This window comes from Pinus tabuliformis, chromosome 3_2 (genome assembly GCF_031772625.1).
Source record: "Pinus tabuliformis cultivar Carrire ecotype Pingquan chromosome 3_2, CPIR1, whole genome shotgun sequence".
Classification (NCBI taxonomy): Eukaryota; Viridiplantae; Streptophyta; class Pinopsida; order Pinales; family Pinaceae; genus Pinus; species Pinus tabuliformis.
Window position 1 is genome coordinate 757,445,242 of NC_142302.1, and position 11,070 is coordinate 757,456,311.

Here is an 11,070-nt window from a genome sequence, read left to right on the forward strand (position 1 = left end):
CTTAAGGAAGGAGAACACTCCACAAGCCATATTCCTGTTCATACAATAATCCTTGACATCTCTCAATGGGGATTCTCTAGCCTCTATATAGGCCTCATACATACAATACCATGGGTCATTACCATGGTTACCTTAATACCATCTATCCAATACAATGAGCTTATTACATTATTGCTAACTACTTGTGGTCCCTTACATGATATCGGTTAACCACTTTATTTATTACTATGGCCCATCCCATTATTACATTATTCCCTTGGGTACCTCCCTCTCTACCCCATGCTATCCCCCTAGGTATACAACATTCCACCCCCCTTAAACATGTTTCATCCCCGAAACATAAGAAGAACACAATAAATAAGAGCTACTCAAAAGAGTAGTCCACTGGTACCATGCACGTGCATCTAACCATCCAAGAGAAAGGTGAACCCTCGATCTACCTAGTGCCTCGCTCGCTTGAGATGGAAGTTGACCCTGGCGGCTCTTCTGTGTTGCTATGTTGTGGGTGGATCATCACCCCTCTCTATCTGTCATGCGTGGGTTGTTGCCCTTGTTGTTGATTCATTGCCATCATGTTGGTTGCTTTCTTGTGGGGTGATGTGGGTGGTGATATGCTGAAGTTTTAACATTCAAAAGGTCCTGATGATGGATCCCGGTTGGGATTTGAAACGTTGACGAAAAATGGTTTTTACTGTGGATTCTCTGGTAACTAAATCTAAAAATATAAACCACAAATGTCTTAAATCCCAGACGATATGCTGAAGTTTTAACCAACAGTGTATATTTCTTTAATTCACCACCTAAAGGAGCCTGATTGGTATCTAGTACATGTCGTGGTGCCTAATGTTGTTTTTTATCTCCCAATATTACTTCAACCATTGAGTCCTCATCTGATGTATTAGTACCTGTAACCTTTTCTGCTTTAGCCTCCTTGGACACTTCCTGTTTTTCTGGTACCTGGTTTGATGTTTGTGTTTGCTTATCAACCATCAAAGGCTCATCATCTAATGTGTTAGTGTCAATAGAGCTTTGTGCTTCTGTGTCCATAGTCTCTGCTTGGGTCTAAATGGAAATATCTTGCAAGTTAATTTTCTTCTTTTTATACCATAGCTTCAGGAACTTCTTCTGCACATTAATATTGATAGTACCAACATATTCCATCCAAGGGTATCCCAAAACAACATCCACATTATCCATATCTGAAGCATAAAAATCAGAATGCAATACATACTTATCCATAGAAATCTTCAAATCTTTATAAACTTGAACGTCCTCATTATCAACCTGTGTGTTTTCAATGTGTTTTGCTGGAACTTGTAATTTTTTTGCCAAATTAACATTTATAAGATTTTGCTTGCAACTAGGATTTATAGACACAATGATCTTCTCCTTATGAATACATCCATGAACCTGTAACAAGGAGATACCAGTAGAAAACAACCCCTTACATGTCTCATTCTCCTGTTTTCTAGCATGAGACCATTTGTCCAAAAGGAGTTTTTCAAATTCTTCATCTGAAAGTTTGGTCAACTGTTTGTTGTCAAGTGAGTACCACCATATGACAGCCTCATCCTAGAAACCAAGCGATAATAAAACTTTCCAATGTTTCCCATATGTGAAATTTTGACTCTGTATGAATTCTTGAATAGGAGGACTATCATCTTTTCCTGTAAAAGACATCTTGTTAGACGACACGAAGAAAAAAAATCACTTGGCAAAAATTTAAAGTGGCCACAGTTCAGTCAATATTCCTCAAAATCTTTATTATGACCTATTTTCAGAAATGGAATGACCATTCTGCATCTTCCCATGTGATAGAAATCCCGATCTAGGCACTGGGATTTTAGATTCGCATTGCAACTGTCCCACCGTCACAAAAATTTCTGAAAAAAGCGATGATTTTAAGTCAGCGATATCTCCCTCATTCGGACTTCGATTCGGCCGATTATTTTTTTTTAATTGGATTTTTTTTGCAATGAACCTAGATCTGCAATTAGATTCTACAAATGTTGACCCAGAACGTACAGATCTGATCTATAAACTCACCGCCCCGAAAAATGTCTACAACACAGCTGATTTTTAAATCAGCGATATCTCCCTCATCCAGACTCCGATTCGACCAATTTTTTATTTTTCAAATTGGGTATTTATTCACAAAGAACCCATATTGCAATTAGATTCAGAAAACATTGCCCCAAAATGTACATATCCGATCTGCAAACTCGTCGCCCCAAAAAATGTTTGCAACACAACTGATTTTTAAATTAGCGATATCTCCCTCATCCAGACTCCGATTCGGCCAATTTTTTTTTTTCAAGTTGGGTATTTTTTCATAAAAAACCCAGATCTGCAATCAGATTCTGTAAATTTTTCCCCAAAACTTATAGATCTAATATGAAAACTCGCAACCCCAAAAAGTTCCTACAAGAAATAAATAAAATAAAATTTCTCCGCTTTGCCCAAGAAAGTGCTCTGATACCTCTTGTTATATATCTGACTCTGAAATAATATGAGAATACAAATATACCTAGAAATAATAAGATAGAAATAGATATAAATGCTTCTCTATTGATCAAACCCTTAAGGTAGGGCAACACCATACATTCATTCGTTAAGGAAGGAGAACACTCCACAAGCCATATGCCTGTTCATACAATAATCCTTGACATTTCTCAATGGGGAGTCTCTAGCCTCTATATAGGCCTCATACATACAATACCATGGGTCATTACCATGGTTCCCTTAATACCATCTATCTAATACAATGTGCTTATTACATTATTGCTAACTACTTGTGGTCCCTTACATGATACGAGTTAACCACTTTATTTATTACTTGGCCCATCCCATTATTACATTATTCCCTTGGGTACCTCCCTCTGTACCCCATACTATCTCCCCCTAGGTATACTACACAAGCAAAGGAACACAAGTGTGCAACCACCTTCCAAGATGAAAGATCATTGAAGACTCTGCAATACCAGGCTATGCAAAGGAGAAGAGAAAGAATATCCAAGAACACATCTAGCACTCACCAACAATAGCGGCTTGACATTGCCACATAATTAAGCCAGTCCATGCCAGTAGTTTCATGTCAATTCGTGTCATGAGTTGTGTTAGTGCCTAGATTTACCTCAGGCTGAAAAGGTAGGATCCAAGGCCAACATCAAACCACGCTCAGCCTCGTAGCTAGCCCTACAAGGACAGGAGAGGGCTCTCTCCGGGTCAATCTCAGCAAAAGATAATCAATGGGTCTTGAGATGACTGAAATAAAACTAATTTTAGGCTAGGTATGAAGTACAAGGATTTGATTTTATTTTTTGGGGGTTTTGTTGGAATCAAAGGGAAAGCAAATTTTGGGGTGCGGTGATTGAGGCTCAGTTCTGTAGAAATCTCGATGGGGCAAGGTAGGCAATCGTTTTGGCACTTAAATTTTAATGAGATGTATGGAAAAGACAGGTGAGGTGTTGAATATGGCAAGGGCAATCATGAATCCTCCTCAGACAGTTGAAAACATCAAACAACTACAGCAAACCTCAAGTAGAGCATTGCACTTTCAATGAATTCTACTTACACTCTTGTTTGCTTAGTTCAGAAGAAATAAGATAGATGATGACATACATAAACAAAATTCACAAATTACAAAGAGAAGCACTATACCAATACAAATTTCCACATGAATCCCAAAGAGTGCTGCAAATCCTGGTCTCAATTCCTTAGCCAAAAATACTGAAAATGAATGTACAATGAAGCTCAAAGCTTTCTCAAGAGTCCAACCATGCTAATGACTGAAAAACAACATAATATAGAAAAACATAGCTCATCCTTGCATCTAGGGGTCGAGCTTATGATTTTAGGAGCTGATCCAACTGATTCTAAACTGAGAACTACAAACTAGGCAAGATAACAGCATGCCTCTAAAAATAAGGAAACTGATCCATTTAGTTTGAAACAACCTCTAAACTGATGAATCTACCTCTACAAGTGAAAATAAAACAGATTTACATCATAATCCATCAAATTTCATCAAATTACATCTTAAATTTTCCATTAGGAAAGTGAAAAAGTCAAACTAGGCGAAACTGGCAAAAAACAGAGCAAAACTTGGTCAAACTTGCAATTTTTCCTCTATGCGTAGCGCCTGTTTGGACCCACTTTTGGAGGCCTTCTCGGTGTCCAAATTAACTCTAGGTGTGCTTGCTGGAAATTTCTACCTGTCTAATTTCCAACCCAAGTGGAATTTCTCAATTTGGCCTCCATTTGCCCCCCCAAAAGTCCATTCTCCCAACACTACTTCCTGTGTGTCAAAATAGGGGCAATGAGGTCGTTTTTTTAGTGTTTTTTGACCTTTTGAGGGCTCAAAACATGCCCAAATTTCTTGGACATAGGTAGGCAAGCATAAATTTCCATGAAAAATCCATAAATGCAAAGTTTTTGTGATTTGGAGCCCTCTAGCAAGAGCAAGTGCCATGTGATGCGGCGCATAGGGAGGAAAACTCTGTTTTTGTGCCAAAATTTTACAAAAATGCAAAAATTTCTCCAAATTTCTTGAAATTTGGGCTGATTCTTCTCTATTAAGTGCTTTGATGGGCCAGAGAAGCCTCAGCCAAGATTTGAAGTCCTTCATCCTCTTTTTGCCTTTTTTATGCTCTCTTTAGCTTTGCTTTCAAATTCCTGATTCTTGCTTTGCATACCAAGTTCCGGGAAAAATAATGATATGAAAAGTTTCTAAGCATATTCTTCTCGTTGATGGCCTTCTCTAGTTTCCTCTCCAAGTGGATGTTGGCTCTTTCAAGCCATGACTCCCTATCTGCATTCATCTCTTGCTCCAATGAATTGAACTCAATCCTCCTCCTTCGGGCACTTCGGCGGTTTTGCCAAATGTTCTGTAACTCCATCACCACCTGCTGATCTTCAAGCTTCTTATTCCTTTGCTCCAAATATTGTATGGTCCACTGGGCTCTATCCAAGTTGGTGGACAAGGCATCAATGTCCGCCTGCTGCTCCTTGATGATCTATCTAAGATTTGCACTTTGCGGGCCCATGTCAGTGTCATCACCCTCAATGAGGATGAAATCAGTCTCTCGCTCACCTGATGGTCCTTCCTCCTGTAGAGGCCTCTTGCCTCAGTCCTGAACCTGCTGTGCTGATAGAGGAAATGAGGCCCCTTCTACCCCGGGTGGAGATAACACTTGCTTCGCTGCTGCAAGCAAATGTCTAGTGCCCCTCTAATATGTGATGAATACCGACACACTAGCGGTCTCATGGCCCTCATACTGATGAGAAGGTCCGCCTGTCTCATGCTTAACCTCTGATGGTCCCTGTGAAGCTCTGAAAAACTCACGTGAGATGAAGTCATCCCAAGTGATGCCCTGTAAACCAAGCTGATGAACAACCACAATCTTGATGAGAGAAAAATGATAAACACTGTTAAGCTGCTGCTGAGGGGTCTTGTGTTGCACAAGAGTGGTCATCCTTTCTATGTTTCGGCATATGAAATAAGCGATGTTCATCATTCATACCCGAGTGAAATGCATCAGCAGCCTGATGTGATAATAATACAAGCGGGAGAACCGGCCCTCACAGGTGAAATATTTCATGATGAGTTTCACTAAAGGAGCATACTCATCCTTGAGAAACCGAAAAGGAAACACTCTCTTAAGCTGCCTCAGAAAACCAAGTTTGATGTATGGTTCATAGTGTTGCCGGTCAATATTCTGTCTCTTGTTCCATGGTTCTCCAATGTTTGGTATGTCGGTTGCCAATGAAATGTTTTTTGGTGTTAATGTGAAAGCAACACCAGCAAGAGTGGCTTGATCACCATGCAAATGCAACAAAAATAAGCGGGCCAACTCACAATGAAACTGAATATGAGCAACATTCTCGCAAAATTCATAACATGACTAATGCTGGAAACAAAAGAGGGCAAGAGGGCAGGCCTGCAACTCGGTAAGAGTGGTAGGTTCTTCTCTGATATGTCTGCCACCTCTATGAGGCCTCCTGGGTGCATGTCCCTCCGTGGGCGAGTCACTTTGGGTCTCCTCTTCATAATCATATGAAGGATCTGATGCCATAGCTGCTGGTGGACAAACTGCCTTGAAGAAATAGGTTCTGATATGTCAAACTGTCCTGGACCGCCTTTGAAGATTGTTTGACCTCTGCTACCAAGGGAAAACAATGAAACAAGGGACTGTTAGGAGAGGGAAAAATAAAGGGAATTTTAGGGACTGTTGGGATAAATTTAGATAGGGAAAATATGGGATGTTAGGGAGGTTTTGTATAAGGTTAGGGTTTGGGATTTTATAATAGGAAATTTTGGAAAGGGAACTTGGTATAGGAGATTAGTGAGTTTAGGGGGTAGGGAAACTTATGGAACCATGAAAACAGGGAAAAATGGGGTAAGGGAATGATGGAGGGAAGATGAACTTGGTAGCAAAAAATTTGATCAAACCCTAGGCAGCAATTTTTGTTTGAGGAAATTGTAATGATAGGGTTTGATCATTTGTTAAAACATTCACCTTATCAACCATCATAACATCAGCACCAAACATGGATAAACAACAGAGGTTAAGCTCAACCTACTTGGAACAAGGTGAACTCCTGCGATTTTTGCGATTGGAGGTCGTTCTGGTGATTTTCGAGCTTCTTGGTTGTATGCGACGTGCAGCACACCCAATGCGCCGTGCCTCACCAATGTGCTACGCCCGTTCTTTTTAACAAAGGGTTCTAAGGCCCAGTGCGATGTGCCTGGCCAATGCGCCGCACCTCTTGCCCAGTGCGCCGCGCCGGTCGATTTGGAGCAAATTTCACCCAAAACTCCCACAATCACTTTGCTTTGTTTTCTCTTGGCCCTTGGAGTGAAAATGAGTTTCAAACACTTGGAGGAATGGTTTATATATGGAGCTTTTCAAATTTAATTTTCCAAAACCCACTTTCATAATGTTTTGCCAATCACTTTATTTACAAACTCTGTTTTTTGGACTTTTCACTTCTTTTGAACTTCATGATGAATTTAATGACTTGAGCTTTGCTTGCTTTGCAGGTGTTGGAGCTTTTTAGGCTAAGGACAGAAACCAGGGTGCAGATGAATGGATTTACAATGAGAAAAGCAAAATTTTCATGATTTTGTACAATAAATACTAAATACTCTGTTTTTTCCTCAAAACAGAGTTTTGAGGAAAAACACATTTTCAAATGCTTGGTGATAAAATTTATTGATGTTGCAACCTCCTCATGGCCTACTGGAAATTATTGGACATTTTAACACATTTCTTGATGAAACCCTAATGAAACCCTAGACCTAATTGACCATGAAACCCTAAAGACAACTTTTGCAATTTTCAAGATAAAAAAGATTGTATATGTTTTTAAAATGAACAAACATGAGCCAGCAGGTAGATCACATGAGGGAAACTGGAGGAACGCTATTGCCGTCAGATGATCTATGCGCCTAATGGAATGCAAATGACTGGGCGGGACACCTAACATGAAATGCAACAAGAGGAGTTGATCTCTGACGGAGGGATGAAAATACCGACTCTAACAAGTTGTCATATGCCACATCACTATTATGGGCCATATATATTGTAAATAAAATGTCTTGTAAAGTGGAAGTCCAATGGAAACACATGAATATGAAGAGACATGTAAGTTGAAAAGTCATAAGAAGTTGAATAGTCATGAGGGTAGTCAAAGAGTCACAAGGGGGAAGCATCACCCCTTGGTTATATATACCCCCTCATTGTATGAGCAAATGAATTTTCACCTTGGCTCCTCCCTCAAGGCATTAGAGAGACCAACTAGTTCTTTGAGGAGCAGGGAGTGGCTCCAATGCCCCACTACTAGGGCTAGTGATGTATAATGTAAATATGTATCTTGGAACTTTTTCTTAATAACAAAATCCTTTAAGGCCAACACGTTCTTCATGCATGACTTGTGAATGTTTGTAAGACTATTATGTGGACGTTTGTATTTCATGTTTGCTTTCACATGTACTAAGCTAGTTGAACTATTTTGGTTATTTTAGTGCTTATATTGTTGCTAATGTGTTGTAATGGTTGTTATGGTTGTCTCATCCTTATGGACTATTCTGCAGGATACTAGACAGATCTTTCTTGACTTATTGGTTATCAAGACCGCCACATCCACTATGGACTATTCCATCGTGTCAGATAGATCTTAACTTCTTTGTTGCTTGTAACAACTGTTGCATCCATTGTGGACTATTCCGTTGGGTGATAGATAGGTCCTTCTGGTTCATGTGTGTCTCTTCTTGTGCGGTACTATTACCTCTCACTTAGATGCTCACTCCCCCCCCCATCTTTTGCAATAAGAGAAACTAAACACAATTGCGTTGCACACTTAGTAGGCGCACTCGCCTTGCTTATCGAAGATACCATTGCATCACTCTCTTGTGGTGACAGCTAGAGCCAAGGAAAATCTTTAAGGATTCGGCAACCAGGCCTTTATACTAGATGAGACTCCTACACAAAATGGTGTCAGGTTTGATTGGGACTTCATATCGATGAGATCCCTTGAATGTTGGTGGGTCCAATACCGTCAACATTTATGGCGCTAGAAGGAGGGTAGACAATATTTTATGGTTGATTGTCCTAGCAACCCCACTCATCCATATTTTGGTCAAGGCAAAAACATTCACTATGCCTCCTCTACTTGTAATTCAGAAGTTGGTAACTCCTCACCGCCAAAGCCTGAACATGAAATATTGTATCATCAACTTTGTTCAGTCCTCCCCATCACTGGTCAGTTTGCAAAAGTTGTTGAATTGATTCCGAGAGTAATCACTCTTCCATATTCTGAAAAGAAAAACAGGACCACCCCCATAGGAGTAGTGGTCTCGTATGTTGAAGAAGCGGTCATCACCACTTTTGAAGAACTCGCAGATGTTGTTGAAAGGGAAGAAGAGCATCCACTCTTTCATGAAGGAGAAGGAGGTAACCCCTTACTCTCGGGTTCAACTTCTGGCGTGACAGGCGAAGAGGAAGAAAAGGAAGAATAGGAGGAGGAACCATCAGGTTCGGAAGAAGAAGAGGAGGACAACAAAGAAAAAGACATGGGAGAGAAAAATTTGGACTGGATGACTTAGAGCCCATTGGGACTTTCGGGTGTCCTCCACAAGATGTTGAGGCACGCAAAGAAGATTTTGATGAAATATGACCTTGACAAGACAGTGAATGTTGAAGATCACTTGGAAATTTTTTACCTACATATGAAAACACTTGATGTATGTTACGATGATGTTACATGTAGACTTTTTCCATGTGCCTTGGATGGTAGAGCAGTTGTATTGCATCACAAACTTCCTCCAAACTCCATCCAAAGTTGGAGGGGATTCAAAAGAATCTTTCTTAAGAAATTTGTTGAAGATAAGACCCCTGCCATGTAATTAAAGGAGTTGGGTAGTCTTAAAATGGAGCAGAAGGAAAAAGTTAAAGATTTCAACCAGAGGTTTAATCACATCTTGAACAAGTTTTTAGACGACACAGAACCTCATGACTCCATCCCCATAGACTACTACACTTATGCCTTGTCGACAAGTATTATGTAGTTTGTAAAGTGAACTGCAATACTGACATTGACAAAAAACTACGAAGAGGTTATTACCGTCGATAAGTACTTGCATGCTATTAGAGTCATCATAGATGATGAACCCACAAAATACTCCAAGGACACCTCCATGAGAAAGGCTAAGGAAAAGGAACCGATTGATATTGTAAGTTTGACTCGTCTTGTGAAGTCCCTGGCCATTGAAATGGCTGAACTCAAACAAAGGAAAAGTGAGACTGTTGTGAACAGCAACCCCCCCAAGTTCATGCTTATAAGGAATGCATCTTCCAGCAGTAGCAACAATCAGCCAACAAAATCTGCGTAGAGTTCCAATATGGTGTTGAACATTGAAAAAATTGGCATGGATTCGTATTGAACGTTTCATAATGAGAATCATTCGGAGAAGACGTACCCACAACGGAACCAACTCAAGAGCAGAATGGCTGCGTAGTTTTTTGACTCAATCATGGTTGAGGAGCAGGCTGAGCCTGATGAAGAGAAGGAAGAAGATGTTGCAGCTAATGAAGCTCCAAGCACTGGGCATGCAGTGAACATGTATCTTTGCATTCTCGTAGCCTATAAAAGTATTGCCAATAAGCAGCCTCTAAGTGATGGTCCAACCTAGAAGCAGAGCAATGAATACAACTTGAGAATTCAAGGGACAACCACTATGATTGAGGTGCCAAAACCAAAATTCAAATAAAACTTGTTAAGAAAAATCATTCCTCTGACTAACTCAGCATAGAACACTCACAGTAAGTCCGAGAAAGCAGTTTCAACGAGAAGTGTTTCCAACAATAGCAAAGACAGAATTATCCCTCCGGAAACCACAAACCCAGTTCCATCCTCGGACACCTCATCCATTCTTCCCAATGTATATTCTAACATTGTAGAGGATATGAAGAAAGTTCGTGGAAACATATCCCTGTTTGAACTTACAAAGATCATGACCCAGCGAGACATCCTTCTACAGGCACATGGACAAACTTCTATGGTAATGCTACCTCTTCGAACAAGGGATCTAGTAAGTCTCCTGACACTCTCGAATCTATACTCAATGCACTCACGATGGATGCAAACAGACTCTACCCACCGTTCTTTTTAACATTCGAAATATTCAAATTTAATGTACACAATTGCTTGGTTGATTCTCGTGCATCGGTGAATGTCATGCCGCTATCTGTGGCTAAGAAGATCAATGCTAAATGGGACAAGACAAATGCACATATCATTCAACTGGACAGAAATCATGTCCAGGCAATTGGTGAACTCATGGATGTCATCATATGTTTATCGTTTGACGGACAATTTCACCAATGTATCAACATAGTGATTATGGACATTCCAGAAGCATATGGAGTGTTACTAAGTAGAGACTGGTCAAGAAAGCTTCAAGGATACTTTTCCATAGACTGGTCACACTTATGGCTTCCGTATAGAGGTAGGAACAATCAGATCCAAGTAGAGTCAAAGAGATACATGAAGCACACAGTGACTCCCTTG